Source organism: Protopterus annectens, chromosome 2.part0 (assembly GCF_019279795.1).
Source record: "Protopterus annectens isolate FY-2018-M chromosome 2.part0, PAN1.0, whole genome shotgun sequence".
Taxonomy (NCBI): Eukaryota; Metazoa; Chordata; order Ceratodontiformes; family Protopteridae; genus Protopterus; species Protopterus annectens.
In genome coordinates, this window is record NC_056728.1 from 511,338,547 (window position 1) to 511,358,492 (window position 19,946).

Here is a 19,946-nt window from a genome sequence, read left to right on the forward strand (position 1 = left end):
AACTTCCTACAGCAAGAAATCTGGACAAAGCCATAAATAAAAGTGGGATAAAGGCCCAAAAATAGGGACAGTTTTTTTTTTAAATATTGTTATTACAAACTTAAAATGTTGATAGAATAACAGGTTTTGCAGTAGTATGAATTTTCTGAATTGTATGAAGTCTGAAACTCAAATGTCTGTCATTATTTTCTAACTTCAGTCTTTAATGATTTGCCATTAATTTGCCAGAAAATCACAATTTTATGAAAAATGGACCAAAATATGAGGCAAAAATCTAGACATTCTGCGAAAATCTGTAGCGTTCAGAGGTATGCCCTTACTTCATACAGATGATGATAAATTTGATTGTTATGTGCTCTAGACTGCTAAGTTATTTGATGTGATTATCTATTTTATTAACTAGTTTTGTTTGAGAAGTGAGGCCATACTGAGATGTGCTTTCTGTATAGATGTCATTAGATCTTCCCCCGTAGTAATCTGAGAATGGAAGCTTTTCTCATATTTTCTGTCACTTTAGAATCCTCAAATCATCCCTTTTCCTGATGACATTGATTGTTCTGCATTATATTTGCAGGAATCACAATATCATGAAGTAAAAGTGCATGAAAACATATAACTTTATTCAGTTACACCAATGCAAAGAACTTCTGAAGTGAGATCAATTTAATAAGGAAATACAGCCACTGTAAATGAACATACATGCAAATTTATTCTCCCTATACCACAAAGAAAAAACAAACAATAAAGCATATTTCTGCAGGGGGACAATGCTTCCTTCTTCCCCTGCAGAGAACATTACCCTTCATGGCACATTCTCAGATATTTGCTGTCTGAGATTACCACTCTGAACAAGTACAAAACAGAAATATACGCAAAACACATATTTTGTTCTTTCTGAGAAATGGCATGACTAGCAGAGCGAAAGAATGACTAAGTCAGGGGTGCAGTGGATGAAGCATCCCAGAAAGATGGTGGAGAAGCTTTGCCTTCAACAAGGATATGGGTATAAATCAGCAATTTATAATATCTATTGGAGAACCAAAGCCATTTGTATAACCTGCATGAAAGAGGAAACTAAATACTTCAGAGATGTTTCAGAAATTAATATTCTGATGAAATATCTTATCAGTTTTCATGCAGCAAAAATATTTCAAGCAGCAGTGATTTCTGTGAACATAGTGTAACCCTTTTCTTGCATCACTGGATTCCTTCTAGAAGATCAGCAGTGACTTACTGGGTATCCATCTTTACCAATAATTGCTTGAGGGTTTTACAATTACGGTGCATAAATTAGTCTTTCTTACTTGGTAACACCTTTTTTAATCTCAGTTCTGCTAAGGGGTTGCAATCAAAGGTCTGAAATTCTGAGACATTTGTGTAACATACTGGACACTGGTGGTATGTGGTATTCAGATAGACATTTGCTCTACCACTGGATGAAACCTTTGGTATCCATTTAGCAAACAGTTGACAAGAGAAATGCACAGAAATGTTCTTCAGAGAGACAGATATAAGAAGGGGAGCACTAGATATGTATCTTATTTAGTGAAAATGGATTAGACTGCCCGATATGGAATCTAAAACTGTGCCTTGCATTAGCTAGATTGTCATCATTACATTTGTGGATGTTTAAGTTGAATAGGATATGTTAGAACAAGAAAGAATTAGCAGGATGACCACATAATTAATGCTGCCTTATCTGCTAAGAATAAATGCCTTTGTCCCTGGTGCGTCCTTGATGTTTCTACAGCAATAAAACAAGGAAGAGACTGGAGTTACCTTTTTCAGGAATCCACAAGTCCTGATCTCTCATCCAAACTTACAAACTTTGTAATATATTTATTTAACATTTGTTTACCAGGAAAGTCTGACTGGGACAGAGCCCATTTTCAGCAGAGACCAAGGAAGAAATGCTCCAGACACATGTCTTTGGAACGGGGGAGGAAAGCCATACAAATGGAGGGAGGACATGTAGACTCCACTCAGAAACCACCCTAGCCAAGAATCAAACTGGAGAGCCACTTGTTGTGAGGTAATAATTCCAACCACTGCACCACTGTGCCACCTGATATTATTAATATTATTAAATTACTGATGTTGTAATATTCCTTAAATGGGGGGATTTTCTCAGTCAAAGAGAGAACTTTTTGCACAACATGTATAAGATTTATAGGTTTGGCATGGTCTAATTAGCTGCAAATATAGTCATTACACTATTGCTGATTATAATGTATTTATTTTACTGACACAACAAAAAAACACACCAAAGCAATTGCAGACAGATAATATATTGATGACTTAAACCTAATATACTGAAATTTGCATCCTGTTATCTTATTTTAAAATATTGTTTCTATTACACTTCATTGAGTAACTAATCCACAAACGTTTAACCAGATGAAAGCAGATATCAACTCTATAAGCATTTTTTTTCTGACATATTTTCTGCAGGACCTCAAGGTCCTCCACCCTATACTCACGTGTTAGGGCAAGCATCCATACCCTGCAAAGCTTATATATACCTACAACACACTCATACAACCACAAAGAAAAAAACAATCTCAAAAACAGTGAATTCCTGCTAGTGCTTAACTAGAAACAACACTACTAATGTTTCTAAGAGGAAAAATACTTAAGTGGCAACTGGTTTACCAACTAATATTCAGACGTTTACTCACACTTCTATGTAGTCGCAGATTTGCAAAACACAAAGTGAGCAACCTGCAAAAATTAAGATGTAGAGAAACTAGTTGGAACAAATTCAAGGAAGTATCTCCTAGAATGATAACATGAGTATGATGTCAAAGGAAGACATTCTGATTGCATGCTGTTAGAGGATATATGGAAGGAGATGCTCAAAACAAACACTAGCATGAAGAACAACTGAACACTTACTGTGCAGTGGTGTTCATTTCTCCAAAAAAAGGTAATGCCTTTATTTAAGTTCCACAGAACAAAGAAGAAGTGTATAAACAAAATAAACAAATATTCTGATGTATTTATACACATTGACTACAAGGCAGGGTGTGTAACTCCCCAGTAGCTAAAAACAGCCCCTTGAAGAAGCACATGCCAAAACAAAATGCTGCTAAGGCAACCAAGTTGAAGACCCCACATCCACAATCAGTGGCAGAGCAATGCTGCAGCCACAGAAAACCAGTCAGCAAAACACTCAGCAGACATACCAGGTAGTGTCACACGCATATAAATAATCCACTGTCCATAGTACATGCCAAGAGCAAGGAAAAGGAGTTTAAAATGTAGCAGAACAAAATAGATCCAGTGGATTACATGTAAGTTGTAAACAGATCCAGTGGATTACATGCAAGTTGTAAAGGTGTCCCATAGTCATGGTAATTGTGCTCACACAGTAAATCCAATGGAAATCAGTTTGCAAGGGTGTCCCACAGGCAAGGTGACTGTGCACACAAAATAGTACAACATACAAACCCAAGGGGTGGTAGGCTGTAATGTTGCCTCATAGGTAATGTAACTGTGCCTGCTGTGGAAACAAGTCTGCTGTGGGGGAGTCTGCAAAGGGGGATGGAGAGGCAGCGAAAGTCTGCACAAAACATAATCCAACAAACCATCCTAATGGGTGTTTGACTGCTATGGCACCCCTCAGGCAAGCACCTATACACATAAAAGAGTCTAGCACAAGAAAATTAATACAATTCAGGTGGCACCCATGTTCCTTAGATGGCTAAGATGTCCACAGTTGAACAAATTGCACAGAGTGCAATGTGAGGTAGGCAGGTAGAGAACACCCATGGGCGTTGCACATGTATCAAAGTCCTCAGGCACTGTAAAAGGACATTCTTCTAAAGGACCAAAGAAGAGATAAAGACAGAGCATACACCTCACAAATCTAAAGGGGGTGCAAACTTCCATACAGGAAAGTAGTGACCATACTGTAATACCCAACAGCATCAACAATCTCCTTGCACCCAATAGCAAGTTGGCCATTATATAGTTACCAATTATGCATATACTGCAGGAACCATAAGAGACATAAAATGCAATGAAGGAACAGAGAGTGCAATCAGATGTGGAAATAGAATGCAGTCAAGGCGAGATATGGGCTGTGTCACAGTAGAACACTCATGTCAGGGAGTTATGGGACTGCTCCAACGTGCCTCATAGTAACACATACATTGGCATGCTGCACACAAATAAAAGACAAAGCATGGGAGCAAGAGGGATGAACAGGCATACAACAAATGCCACATACACATTGGGTGTTTCATGTAGCTCAAGTATAACATCAACCTTTGAGAGATGGCATTGACTGATGTGGGGACAGTAACCAGCATATGGTAAGGAGGGTAGGCCAACATTGTTAATTGTGGAGATGGTACTGGCTATACAGCATAGGTGGCTCAGGTACATGCTCTATACATTCCAAGGGAAAAGAAATGGACTGCAGCATGTATAAAGGCATGCACACCATCCTTCTCCTTGTTCATAAAGATCATATGGTGAGCCTGCTGGTGTAACTCCCAATGATGGCAGTTCAGAAAGGGGTAATGTACAATGGCCTCAGAGAGGAAGACCATCTGATTCTGTTCATGACAGGTGACCTGTAGTCATTTCTGGAGGCTAACAGTCTTCCACCATTACAATCCCTCAGCCACAGATACTACAATTCCATACTATTCCTTGTGTGGGGAAAGAAACAGCCAAAAGTTCATGAACTGACTAAAACATCAGAGGGAAACAGGTAGCAGTATGAGTGTACAGTCCACACAGATGTTAGTTCTACACTGAAGGACTTATATTTATTTACTGTGGGAATAATGGAGCAATGGGAACACCCTCTTAAAGGCTCAGTGCCTTACATGATGCCAATTTATGCCAGTATTTCCCTTAGTAGTAACTATGCCAGTGGGTAAGGACCTCCATCAACTGGAGTGTGAAGACAATATATGCTGCATGCACTACCAGAGGTTCTGAAACCTGCTTCACAGATTATGTGTCAAGTGAAATAGGTAGTCATGGTGTCTTGACTAGAGAATACTACTCACATGGCATTCATAGTAGCACCTTAAAAACTTGTAATAATGCACTGTTGGGGCAAGCATGACACCAATCTCCTCTGTCAGTGCTGTAAACGTGTGAAATATCCGGTCACATGCATCCTAGTTCTTGGATGACAGCAGGCAGTAGAGCCAATGGTCCATATTTTTGGTGTTACTCAGGGACCCCAAATAGGCATGAATGCTGCACAGCTTCCCACATACTACAGCCTTCATTAGGATAGTGCCATCTATAGTCCATAATGGACTGTGAATAAATGTGGAAATGTTACCCGTGTCATCAGCAGACAGGTCAACTTCCATATATTGGGGATTCACCCCTTCTGAACAATAAATGCAGTATTACATACATAGTAATAGGTTCTCCACAGCTACTTACATGGCAGTTGTAATGGACTTCCATTCCATGACTCACCCTTCTGTCACTTTTTCCTGATCATCCGCTGCAGTACATGATTCCTCAGCAGATGCTGCTCATCTTCCTCACTCACCCTCTATTTGCAACATTGCATTACAATGACAGGCTCCATTTTGAAGGAGTTGATCACTCTGGTTACCTTACCTTATCTGGGCAGATGTGTGGTGAGGGGAGTCATCTTTTCCACCTCCTCACCTGCAATTCTATGCAGGGCAATGGCCTTTCTTTTAAATGTAATAGTCTTTTTTTTTTTTTAATAAGGCATACTACTTATGTCCATTGCACTCACTGTCCTTGTGGAACCATCACCATCTACATTTTTTTATTTATTTACATTTGTTAACTGGGTAGTGTCTGACTGGGTTGAAAAAAAAAAACTGTTTTCAGCGGACACCCGGGGAGAAAAGCTCCACAACAAAAAGAATATTATTAAGGTACATGCAGTAAACTTAGTTTAAGTAGTACATTGCTAACAATAAGTAAATGAGCTTAACATATTTTAGCAACATATAACAACATAAATACAATATAAACATGCATGTTTCAGGCATATAGGAATACTTTTTATTTACAATATATATGAGGAACATAAGTCAAAATTAACATTTGTTGTCTTCTTCGTAACAACACTGTCATCTACACAGGGCACAGAGGTAACTTCCTTGATATCTGCCTCTAAGGTCATCATTCGGTCTCCTCAACAGTCTATTCCTTTTGATGCTTTATAGTATTCTTCAAAGCAGATGGTGGGTGATCCAATGCCCCATTGACTAGGACATATCGAAGTCATCATCAGCCTGTCAAAGAACTGATTTTTTTCTGCCACCATCCTTAGGGGGCCTGTTCTGTAGGGAAACAGGCTCACCAATTTGAAGTTTTTGAATCCAGAGTGAGTTGTACATCAGAGACGAACTACTGCAGCTTGTCTTGTCATAATCAATGAGTTACAGCCTCATTCACTTCACACTTAACCACCTGTGCAAATGCCAAACCTGTTTAACCACACTCTCTGGTCCAGTCATCATTGAAAACAGACAAATGTGTTTAGGTGATCATACCAAATAGAACAGATTTAAAAAGTACATAAGCATTTATATTGCTTTATAGAACAGAAAGAGTAAACCGAATGGCCAAAAGAAGACAAGATTGACAGGCACATAACACTTTGATTTTTGTCAGATTAGACTCCCTTCAACAAGGCCTTTGGAGAAAAATAAAAAAAAAACAAACATGTTTAAAAAACTACAGTTAAAATGAATGGGCTAATGAATCAATATTACAGCATTTGCATAATCTGGAAATGTTTTCTTTCATCTTTTATAATAACATATGTTGTACATCCATATAATTCCATATGGTCTCTCATTTCTTTGCTTCTTTAGTCATTGTGGAGTGAGGTTATAAAAAATAATTTTTATGTGAATATTTCTATGACATAATGATGCACCCTAATAGGTAAAATAAGATTACATCCATACATCTCCCTTCTGTTTTAGGGGCTTTGGGAAGAAAATCACTTCTAATGGCAGATTAACATTAAAAGCCACACATTTTTACGGCGTAAATCTCATTAAAATCTGTTGTAATAAAAATCTTGCCTACAGTAACCATTTGTTTTGTCTAATGAACCTGTACATCAGATGTCAGGCTGCACTTCTTAAATGACAGCAAAATAAGACTTCTTACCAAGTCGATAGATCATGTAACACAATGACAGAAACATTTGTGTTCTTATTTTAAAACAAATGTACAGTGAATAATCATAAATTAATAGAATTCTTTACAATTTCACAGATTATTTGAGGCCATAGTAAATTCCTTTTATGTTTATTTTATGAAACCAGCTTTAATTTTGTGCTCTCCTCTGTCTCAAGAGCCCATTCTGTCAAACGGATATTGTTTTCTGCTAAAGAAACAAGAAATTTCAGCAGTAAATCTAACACTGTAATTTAGAACAGGATTAATGATCTGAGAATAGTTTTTTGCTTCCTAACTGAATATTTAGTTATTTGAATTCAGTCCATTTTGTTATATTTAGAATGGATGCTTAGCTAAAACATTCAGTCTGATTCTTACAGATGTCTGATAAGAGCTTGAAGTTTAAAAGTCAGGTAAAGCTAGATCATGTTTATTATGGTTGTAGTTCACTGTTTACATAACCAATGGACTTTTTTTCTTCCTTTCTCTCATCTGATTGGAATAACTATCTCTTATAGATATGTAAGTGGAGATCTTTTTCAGGGTTACATATTGAAAGAACGAAAGTTACAAAGTGCGAACGCTCAGATGAGAGAAAATGCCACAACTCGAAGTTTTTTTTTTTTAACGCAGTACAGTGAAGATCGGAATATTTGCCCTTTTTTTCACTGTAGTACAATCTCGGAGTTGGAATATATATTTAGTGGGTGGTGTGGGGACGCAGTCCCCCATAATAAAGTTTTTGAGTTGCAGCATTTTCGCTGATCTGAGCGTTCGCACTTTGTAACTTTTGTTCTTTCAATATAGACCCCCTTTTGTATACAGGGCATTTAGAGACAACTACCTCTGGGAATATTTGGGGTCATCAAAAAGTACTAGAGAGTTATCAGACAACCCATGTAGAAGATTCTCTGACAGAGTAGCTGATGCATGGAACAGAATACCCAATTAGATTAAAACAAGTACTAGTTTAGATATATTTAAGAACAGCCTGGCCACTTATTATGGGAACAAATGTTTTGGTATATTGGCAAGCTAGAAGGGCATTAATGCTCATGCTTGAAACATTTCTATGTATGTATATGTATGTATATGTATGTATGTATATGTATGTATGTATGTATGTATGTATGTATGCATGTATGTATGTAACTATCAGGCATTTTTTGGTTCAGCAGCAAGGAAGAGATTGTCTATATTAACTTCTTAACATTAAGTATAATAGCTTAATCTTTGTAATGGTAAACTTAATTTTATCCATCTATTGTTAAATTTTAACTTAGAAAACTGATTTAAATCAAGTTCTGTCTGCTATTATATGTCTCTGGTACTGCCATTTTAAGGTGCTTTGCAAATCTTTCTTGAATGTTGTCATGTGCTCCTGAGATAATATTAAAGTCTTCATCTTAGTCAGATCCAGGAAAACATCTTGGGTACTAGTTCATAAAAAATGAGACTAATCAAATATACCACCTCCTATCAGGATGGTAGAACTTAGATGATTCTGCAGAGGGATGGTGCTACTGCACTCATTCTGTGGTGGTCTTTGACCCCCAAAATCCTTACATACATAAAGCAATACAAGGTTTCTAATACCACTGAGAAAGTGCAGGAACATGATGAGATGTCCTGCTCCCATTTAGTCATGTAACCTCTAAAACAACTTAATGCAATCCATGCAGGTATTCTAGTTTAGTAATTCTCTTTCATAAATAACCAGGCATTTCTTTTGACTGTCAGCAGAGGCTTTTATTGCTAGTCTTCTCTTCCAGTTAAATGCATGGCTTACAGATTAGTAACCACTTTCATTGAAATCGCACACATGTTACAAAACAGCTGATATTTGGATATAGAAGCATTATACGTTTTCGAATATTTCAGGACTGTGTAAAAAATAAAGTGCTAATGCTTGATAGCTCAAAACCAGAGTCATCTAAATGTACCTGTCATTTAATAGAATTCCAATCCATAACAATTTCCTGCCAATACAATATGCAGTAAACTGAAATTCCTTAACATTAAACCACATATATACTGTTATACCATGTATCGCATTAATCAGCAGCTATGTCTGAACATAATAAAAGTTCTTATAACCCTACTTGAATATCAGCAAGCAAGTGAGCAAAAACTGAATAAGTAAATAAACAGCAACCAGTACTCCTGAACCCCTGCCTTGTAAACAATAGTCTACAATTTGGTTTAGTCCCCACATGTATATGTGCAACACATGAAAAAATAGTGACAAGAAACTTAGAACAAAGGTTTTGTTTTTTTTTTTTTTTGTTTTTTTTTTGCAGGGGGCAAGCTACACACATCTAAAATTATGTCTATATCAACTCCATGGTCACAGCACAGTGGAGAAAAAAGTGTAAAAACATAAGTATACCACCAGCTCGCACATTACAATACACTGTGATGAAACATTCCGCAAAGTAGTATCATTGTACTGAAGATACAAAACAGCAGACTCAATCACGACTTGTAGGCATGCCTTTTTATCTGTCTATTTATCTATCTATAGGGGTGCGCGTGTGCATGTGCATGTGTGTGCATGTGAGTGCGCGCGTGTATATAAAATCACTTGTCAGGACATGAAAAAACATAAAGAAAGATATGCATGGAATATCTCAATATACTGACTCTGTGAAACTGGTTTTACTTAATTTAATGTCATCCTGATAACACTGATGACACTAAGTTAAGCAAAACTGTTTTTTCTTGAGTACAGGTTTCTGCCAAATAAAGTTTGTTGTGCATTTTTCAAATGTATTGGATTCATGGTGTGTGTGTGTGTGTGTGTGTGTGAGTGTGTGTGTGTATGTGTGTGTGTGTGTGTGTGTGTGTGTGTGTGTGTGTGTGTGTGTGTGTGTGTGTGTGTGTGCGTGTGTGTGAGAATGTGCGTGAGAGTGTGCGTACAACTGTGCATGCGTGCATGTGTGAGTGCGTGTGTGTGTGTGTGTGTGTGTGTGTGTGTGTGTGTGTGTGTGTGTGTGTGTGTGTGTGTGTGTGTGTGTGTATAGTATGCACCCCTTTCATTCCAGTTGTTAATTATTCTGCTCTACACATATTAAGAAATGTTTCATTGTCAGGTTACACTTTGGTCATCATGTGCAATGGACAACACTTTGATTTAGCCATCATGAAGTTTAATAACCTTCCATAACAAGTGCTATGATGGAAAAACCAACAGATTCCAGAAAATTGAAAGCAGACTTGTATATAACCCAGGGATTTTTGGTTTTAAAATTGTCATATCTGTTAAAGTTAACTCTCATACTAGACAGTTCCATCCTCAGACTTCTTTTAATTGATTTCCAAACTCCTTTCACTGCCTCCTGCTTCTCTGATTCCTTCCACACCAGTGGAAAAATCATTTGAAACAATTCCAAGGACCTTGGCTCTCAAATGCTACAACCCACAAGTTGTGTAACAATGTTTGATAGATATAGTAATGACACTAACAGAATATTATAAGCACACAGATGAACTCTCAGAACTGTGGACATTTATTTTTCTGATCAAATGAAAGGCAACAGGAAATGTTTCCTTAACACACTCCTACCTGACATAACAATTTTAACGTCTATAAGTCTAAATTATTTATTTTATAGGTTCATAGGTTCATAGGTAGGTACAAGGCTATCGGCCCAAGGACCTTTGCAAGCCTAGCCAGCAAGGTTCCCTGGCTTAGGCCACCCAAGAAACTTATTTTCCTGTACCACTGACGAGCAGAGACACAGAAGTGATCCCCGGGGTGTATTTCCTATTTCCCATCCACTCATCAAGATTTTTCTTGAAGAGTGCTAATGAAGAACTTTGCTTGACATAGGTGGGTAGCCTGTTCCAGAGTATGGGAAGTCTCTGGGGTAGGAATCTATCCCTCCAGCATGTTCTGTTTAATGTGGTGACAAGGTTTAGGTCCCTAGAGCGTGTAGCTTGGAGGGATTGGGATTTCTTTAGGTGTAGCATGTCCAACAGCTCTGGGTTTGACATAGCTTTCTATGTTAGGCAGAGATCACCTCTGAGTAGGTGATATGCTACGGAGTAAAGCTGGAGTTTTTTGAGGCGGTCAGTGTAGGGCATTTGTTTGAGTCCAGTAATCCTCATATCTGTTAAAGTTAACTCTCATACTAGACAGTTCCATCATCAGACTTCTTTTAATTGATTTCCAAACTCCTTTCACTGCCTCCTGCTTCTCTGATTCCTTCCACACCAGTGGAAAAATCATTTGAAACAATTCCAAGGATCTTGGCTCTCAAATGCCACAACCCACAAGTTGTGTAACAATGTTTGATAGATATAGTAATGACACTAACAGAATATTATAAGCACACAGATGAACTCTCAGAACTGTGGAAATTTATTTTTCTGATCAAATGAAAGGCAACAGGAAATGTTTCCTTAACACACTCCTACCTGACATAACAATTTTAACTTCTATAAGTCTAAATTATTTATTTTATAGGTTCATAGGTTCATAGGTAGGTACTAGGCTATCAGCTCAAGGACCTATGCAAGCCTAGCCAACAAGGTTCCCTGGCTTACGCCACCCAAGAAACTTATTTTCCTGTGCCACTGATGAGCAGAGACACAGAAGTGATCCCTGGGGTGTATTTCCTATTTCCCATCCACTCATCAAGATTTTTCTTGAAGAGTGCTAATGAAGAACTTTGCTTGACATAGGTGGGTAGCCTGTTCCAGAGTATGGGAAGTCTCTGGGGTAGGAATCTATCCCTCCAGCATGTTATGTTTATTGTGGTGACAAGGTTTAGGTCCCTAGAGCATGTAGCTCGGAGGGATTGGGATTTCTTTAGGTGTAGCATGTCCAACAGCTCTGGGTTTGACATAGCTTTCTATGTTAGGCAGACATCACCTCTGAGTAGGCGATATGCTAAGGAGTAAAGCTGGAGTTTTTTGAGGCGATCAGTGTAGGGCATTTGTTTGAGTCCAGTAATCCTCTTTGTGAGGTACTTCTGTGGCCTTTCCAGCTGCTGCAGATGTCTTGTGAGGTACATTCCAAAAGGGGCGTTGTACTCTATAATGGGTCTAATGAGTGATGAGTAGAGGGTAACGATGACCTCTTTTTTCCTGGACGAGAACAGTTTTATGATGAGGTGTGCCACGTAGAAGGACTTCCTGACTACTGTGACGATGTGACTATCAAAGGAGAGACTACTGTCCACCTGGGTCCCAAGATCTCTTATCTCACATTCAGTGTTAAGTAGATTGCTGCCTATGTGGTAGTTCATGGGTACAGAGTTTTTACCAAAGGGGATGACACTGCACTTTTTGGCATTGAGCTTGAGACCATGGCTCTGACACCAGGCATCTGTCTCAGAGAGGCCCTTCTGTAGGATGTTCACATCATTTGGGGACTTGACTATGGCTCCTAGCTTGCAGTCATCGGTGAACTCCGTTAGCCTGAGGCCTTCTGTGTTAGCCTGTACTTCAGAGAAGTAGATACCAAACAGGAGCGGTCCCAGGACGGAACACTGTGGTACTCCACTTGTCACTGGTTTGAGGTCAGATTTGGAGTCTGCAACTTTTACAGTGTGGGTTTTGTCAGTGAGCCAGTTGGCAACCCATAGGTTCATAGGTTCATAGGTTGGTACTAGGCTATCAGCCCTAGGGCCTATACAAGCCTAGCCATAACAATTCCCTGGCTATTTCTTCCCACATTATTTACTTTCCTGGACCCCTGTCTAGCAGGGCGACTGACGTGATCCCTGGGGTGAATTTCCTTTCTCCCATCCAAACGTCAAGGTTCCTCCTTTTGACATAGGGATTTATGCCTAGTTTATTGAGTTTAGCTATAATTCCAGAATGGGGGATGGTGTTGAAAGCCTTGGCGAGGTCAAGATAGGCTGTGTGAACCACTTTACCCTCATCTACGGCTTTGGTGACTGCCTCAAAGAAGTCGATCAGGTTTAGGAGGCATGATCTGCCTTTCACAAACCCGAACTGGGTGGGATCCAGAGTTTGGAAGTTACCAATGTCTTTGTTTATGAGTTCCATGATGATACATTGCATGGCTTTGCAGACCAGGCTCGTCAGGTTAATAGGTCTATAGTTCCTGGGATCAGTGGTGGCTCCCCCTTTGTGGAGTGGGATAACTGTTGCTATGCACCATTCAGTGGGCACAAAGCCTGATGCGAGGCTATTATTGAACATGGTGCTTAAGTGGGCAGTCAGTTCATTCTGAAGTTCGTGTAAAACGCAGCCTGGGATGTTGTCCGGTCCCATGGATGCTGTGTTTTTGGCTTTAGAGAGTGCAGCTTTCACCTGCGTAGTTGTGATTACAGGGACTCTGCATTCTTCCTGTATAGATATGGGCCCTTTAGGGGGTGGGGGTGGGGGAGTAATGTTAGCACTGAACCTATCTTCCAGGATGTTGGCAATATCAGTTGGTTCTGTAATTTTCATGCCTTTGTGCTGTAACTCAGAGCAGATCTGGGTGTTGCCATTGAGATTCTTGACATAGCTATAGAATGCTTTGTGGTTGTCCTTGGAATTAGTGGCAATTTTATTTTCGTAGCTAGCTTTGGAGGATCTTATAAGGGATCTCAGCTTCTTACTAAGGCTGACCAGGGAGCTCCTCCACTAATGGGATTTTACTCTCTTTTGCAACAGTTTCTTCCTTCTGTTGTACAGTTTGTTTATGGCAGGGGACCACCAGATTGGCTTTCTTTTTTTGGAGGATAGCGTGCGTCTTGGTTCTGTTTGGGATAGCATGATCCATGCACTCATGTAGGTGCTTATAGAGCGCATTTGTGTAGGATTCAGCAGTTGTAACTGCATTGTCGATCTGCATGGGTGTCATGAAGTTCACTACTTCTGTCTTAAGAAGCATGAAGTTGGCTTTGGAGAAATTTCTTACTGTGGTTTCCTTAATGGGGGGTGGGGGTGGGATGTGGATATCGAGGGCGATTAGCTTATGGTCGGATTGGACCAACGAGAAGTTGACTTCAGGTGTGGAACACCGGTCACTCATGTTGGTAATGACTAGGTCTAGGATATTGTTGCCCCTGGTGGGGGTGTGGATAAGTTGATCTAGGGCACTGGATTTTATGAATCCCAGAAAACGTTGCACAAAGGAGTTAGTACATGAGTAGTTTTCCCAGTTAATGGTGGGGTAGTTGAAGTCGCCCATTATTAGGGTGTTTGGTTGAACCCTAATATTTTCTAGTACATCAAGAAAAGAGGAGTGGGAATCCTGGGGCATGGTGGGGGATCTGTAGCAAGCTACAATTTGGATTGCAGTTTTGCCAAGAGTTTGTTGTACTTGGATAACCTCGGATGCATTATACTGAGCAACTAGCCTGGAGGTGTGGATATCCTTAATGAATATGGACACCCCCCCACCTTTGGTGTTTCAGTCTAGGTTAGATGGCCTAAAAGTGTGGTATGAGTTATAGCCTGGTAGTGCAGGGGTGGTCTCTGGAGCCTTGAACCAGGTTTCAGTCACTGCACAGATATCAATGTTCTCCATTTTAAGGAGTGCCTCGAGTGAGTGCATTTTGAAATTTAGACTTCTAGCATTGAGTAGCATTACCCTCAGTTTTTGCTTTCCTGTTCCTGTTATGGTGGTGAATTTGTTACTTGAACCCTGCCTAAAAAAGGCACTATAGGGACATTTTATTTATTTTACATTTCATAGTTTCATAGTTTAGTACTAGGCTATCTGCCCTGGGGCATTTATAAGCCTAGCCATAGTGATGTGGCTTTCGCCACCCCATGTAATGGTACAAAAGTGTACAGAATAGATTTAGAATACTGTGCCTCTTTCTAGTAGTGACACAGTGAAGACCTCCTTACATAATAGAATTAGTTTACTGTGCCTCTGTCTAGTAGTGACACAGAGATGACCCCTGGGGTAAACCTATGATCTCCCATCCACTCGTCAAGATTTCTCTTGAAGAGAGTCAGTGAGGGGCTCTGCCTAACATGAACTGGGATTCTGTTCCAGAGTATGGGAAGCCACTGAGTTATGAATCTGTCCCTCCAGCATGTCCTATTCATATTTGTGCTGAGGTTTAAATCTTTAGCTCTCGTGGTTCTGATGGATTTGAATTTTTTGAGGTGGAGCATGTCCATCAATTCCTGATTAGACATGGCCTTGTACGTCAGGCACAGATCACCTCTGTGTAGGCGGTATGCTACTGAATAGAGCTGGAGTTTCTTTAGTCTGGCAGCATATGACATATGTTGGAGACCCTTGATCCTCTTGGTGTGGTACTTTTGGGGTCTCTCTAGCTGTTGCAAGTGCCGGGTGAGGTACATACCAAATGGGGCATTGTACTCAATCATGGGCCTGATCAGGGAGGAGTATAGGGGTACAACGACCTCCTTTGATCTGGATGTGAATCCCTTCATGATAAGGTGGGCAAGGTAGAAAGTCTTTCTAACCACTTTGGCAACGTGGGTGTCAAATGAGAGGTCACTATCGACTTGGGTCCCCAGGTCTCTGATTACTTTTTCCGTACTCAGTGGGTTACTGTCTATGTGATAATTTGTGGGTACTTTGTTTTTCCCAAAGGGGATGACTATACATTTTTTGGCATTTAGTTTAAGGCCATGACTCCGGCACCAGTTGTCCATTTCAGTGTGGCCTTTCTGTAGGATGTATGTGTCAGCTGGTGTATCGACTATGGCGCCTAGTTTGCAGTCATCTGCAAACTTTGTCAGCCACAACCCTCCCATGTTTGCTTTCACATCTGACAAATAAATGCCGAACAAGAGGGGTCCCAGGACAGAGCCCTGTGGGACACCACTTGTGACTGGCTTTGAGTCTGACATGGCTCCAGCGATTTTGACTTTATGGGTTCTATCCTTTAGCCAGTTTGCAACCCATCTTGTGACATATGGATTTACATTTAAGCTGTTGAGCTTGTCTATGATGCCAGAGTGGGGTATTGTGTCGAAAGCTTTAGCCAAGTCCAGGTAGGCTGTATGGACTGCTTTGCCCTCGTCAATGGCTCTAAGTGACTGTTTCGGAAAAGTCAACCGGGTTCAAAAGGCAGGATCTGCCCTTTACAAAGCCGAACTGGGTGGGATCAAGTGTCTGCAAGTCCCCCGTGTCTCTGTTTATGAGTTCCATAAAGATTCTTTCCATAGCTTTGCAGACCAGGCTGGTTAAGCTTATGGGGCGGTAGTTACCAGGGTCTGTAGAGGTGCCTTCTTTGTGGAGTGGGACTACTGTTGCTGTACGCCAGTGTTCAGGTACATATCCTGTAGTAAGGCTAAGGTTAAATAGCATTTTTATGTGTGGACATCTGAGATGACAGGGAGGTTACATTCAGCTGGGATAAGTATTTCTTCTTCTGGGGGTGAGGGAGGGGAGAAATTTGCACTGAACCTGTCTGCCAGAATGTTGGCAATATCTGTGGGTTCAGTGTATTTTTTGTCATTGTGAACTAAATTTTTATGTGCGGGTTTAGCTCCTCTTGGAGTTCATGTAGCACGCAACCCGGGATACCATCAAGTCCCATTGATGCTGTGTTTTTAGCTTTGCTGAGGGCAGTTCTCACCTGTATGTGTTATCTGCTTTCACTAGCCTGGGGAGCAGTCATGGCACTGCCAACTTTCCTTGAGATGTTGCCTGATGGGGTCTTTAAAGGAGGCTTTGGATGATGTGTTTTGAATGCTTGTAGGGACAGAGTTCCATTTTTTAGCCACTGAACTACTATATAGTGCATCTCCAATGCTATTGTAGCTGTTGGTGACTTCTAGTAGTAGTTTGCTTGAAGATCTAAGAGGCCTTTTGGCTGAGTGATGTTGTACTAGGGCAGGACACTTATTGGGGAGGTAATAGATAGAATGACAGAGGCAGAGCTGATTGTAGGTTAGGAGGTTGGGCAGTTCAAGCCAGTGGAGTTGTCTCAAAGCAGTACAGTGATGAGTTCTATATGAGCGATTGGCAGCAAAGCGAGCAATTCTGTTATAGCAGGCTTCCATTTTGCTTAGTTCAGTTTTGTTGATATTAGTCAGAATGGGAGATGCATAGAGTAGGGTGGATAGAAGTTGGGAGCAAGCAATGGCTGATCTTGTGTTGTTGGTAAGAAATGGTTTGATACGGTAGAGCGACCCCAGTTTGGCATGTACTTTTTTAATAGTTAAGTTGAGATGACTATCAAATTTTAGGTGGGAGTCTATGGTTATTCCCAATAGCTTAGCCTGTGCCACTGGAGCAATTGGAGTAGCATTAGTGGAGTAGATAGTGAATTGACTGTTAGTGTTTTTTGTTAGAACTGGTTATAATCATAAGCTGAGTTTTTTTTGGATTGAGGAGAAGTTGGACTTTGGTAAGGTAGTTTTCAACGTCAGAGAATGCTAGTTGAGTTGTTTGCAGGAGTGTGGGAATGTTTTGTGCAGCACAGATTAAGGTAGTGTCATCTGCATACTGAATTATAGATGCATGCTGTGTGGAGGTATGGAGGTCATTTGTGAAGACTGTGAATAGTAGTGGTCCTAAGATAGAACCATGTGGGACTCCTATAGTTATGGGCAGCTGAGGAGAGAGAGAATTTTCCCATTTCACAGCTTGGTACCTGTCAGTTAAGTAGCTTTCGAACCAGGTAAGAGTGGAATTTGATAGATATTGGTTTAGTTTGTTTAGCAGGATTTGGAGTGAGACTGTGTCAAATGCTTTGGACATATCCAAAAAAAGAGTTGACACTTGTAGGCCTTCATTTTTGAGACGGTTTACTGTGTCTGTGAAGCGGAGGAAGGCTGTAGTGGTACTATGGGCAGGTCTGAAACCATGCTGAGTAGGTGACAGGATGTTTCTGTCTAGGAGTTAGTTTAGCATCTGAGTATGGATGCATTTTTCTAGGATTTTGGCCAGGGGGAGAGTAAAGCAATGGGTCTGTAGTTATTAAGTTCAGTGGAGGTCCCGCCTTTATGTATGGGTGTAACATAGGCTATTTTCCAGAGTTGGGCACGTAGTTTTCAACAATTGATCTGTTTATGAGAGTGGAGACTGGGATAGCAATAGCATCTGCTGTGAGTTTCAAGAAATAGCTGGGGAGTAGGTCAGCTGCTGTTGATGAGGTTTTTAGCTTGGAGAGCATGCTTTTGACTGAAGTGGTGGAAACTGTTTTGAGGGTAAAGCTTGTATTAATGTTATTTGTGTTGGGGGGACAGTAAGGAAGGAACTGTCCTGTGATACTAAGGATAGAATTGAGTTCATAAAGTGGGAGTTGAATTCTTTCTACTAGATTTCTTACCTACCTTACGACTATTCTCTGCATGGCTCTCCCCTTGACCAAGGGCATATGGGGTGATGCATTTATTCATCATTTCATGAAAGCTTTCATGATATAAGAAAGATTAGCTTATGCCATACTGCCTGTTTCATACTCTGATGCCCCCCCCCCCTCTAATGGCATATCCAATAATCTACTTCAGCACTGATAATTTTCATCTCTTCACTATCGTAATGATGTTTAAGCTGTTCTATACCTTTTGCTTGGTTTTCTTTTGCTTAGGCATGATTGTTCAACACATTTTTTTCTTCATACTATTTTGCATGTCATATGCTGAAACAATGAATGAAGGTTTCAAATGTATCATTTTTTATGAAATCTGAAATTACAGCATCTTGGATTACTTTTTCTAAGCAGAGGTGACCTTAAACTGAAAATATACCAGCAAAGATAATTTTAAGGATTGATTGTTTCCCTGAAAATGTACTTTTTGTAGTGTTTTCATTCTTTTAATCCATGAAACTCATTAATGTACATGTGCATATGTTTACATGATTAGTGTTATTTATCTATGGTGCAGCTATAGCTGGATAAGTGGTTAGGGTTCACCTAGTTTAATGCTGACTTCTTGAACCTAGGAGTCCCCAACTAGAGATTTATATGATTGAATAAATACAACACAGTCCATGTCCTGTAATCCCATTGTATTTTAAAGGAAGCTCTTCCACGACTGGGTGCTTGTCATAGTTGTTATCTTACCTTTACAAACTATTCAGTTACTCTCAGTTATATCGATGAAACCTTCTTTACCACAAGCCTTGTCACATGACATAACATCAGTGTGTTGTCTTATTAAAGTTATTTGACCCATATTTGCTTGTTATCCCTTGCCTCATTAAAGCCAAATGGACTCCTGATTGCATATGACTTACATCTTCCCATCATCTCACTAGCATGTAATAATTCAATGTATGCTGGTAAGATACACTACTAGTACAGATGGTGACACACATTACTTTTGGGTTCTACTTAGAGCAAGTGATCATATTAAGGAGTGTATTTCATTATAAAAGGAGTCCTCTGGTCCAGTCATTGGAATTCCCTCTGTTCTTAATTATTGGGCAGGGTATGACATTATTATCCACACAACTGGTGTAAGGGAATTTGGCACCTGTGCAACAGACTTCATTTGTCACCCTCCACAGTCTATATCTGAATGCGTAGTAGTAACATATGACTTGTCAAAGTATGAGCAGTCTGACAGCTTACAAGCTGTCTTTAAGCAGTTACTATATTTTTTTAGCTTATAAGCTGCTTGTGAAACTGCCCTATTTAAAAAAGAGAACAGATTAAGTGCTCTGGGCTGTGTTTTAGTGGGAATCACTTAAAGCCACGTTGCATCCCTTACACTCTGTCACCCAAGACATCCTCAGATTTCTCCATTATTTCTATGGTACTACTTGTCCACTCCCTCATTCAGAAGAAAGATTTATGGCTACAAAATCCTGTCTTGCAGTCTTAAAGCAGCATGCAGTTCTGTATTCATTAAATGGATCTACATATCATGTAGAACCTCCAAACAAAGGT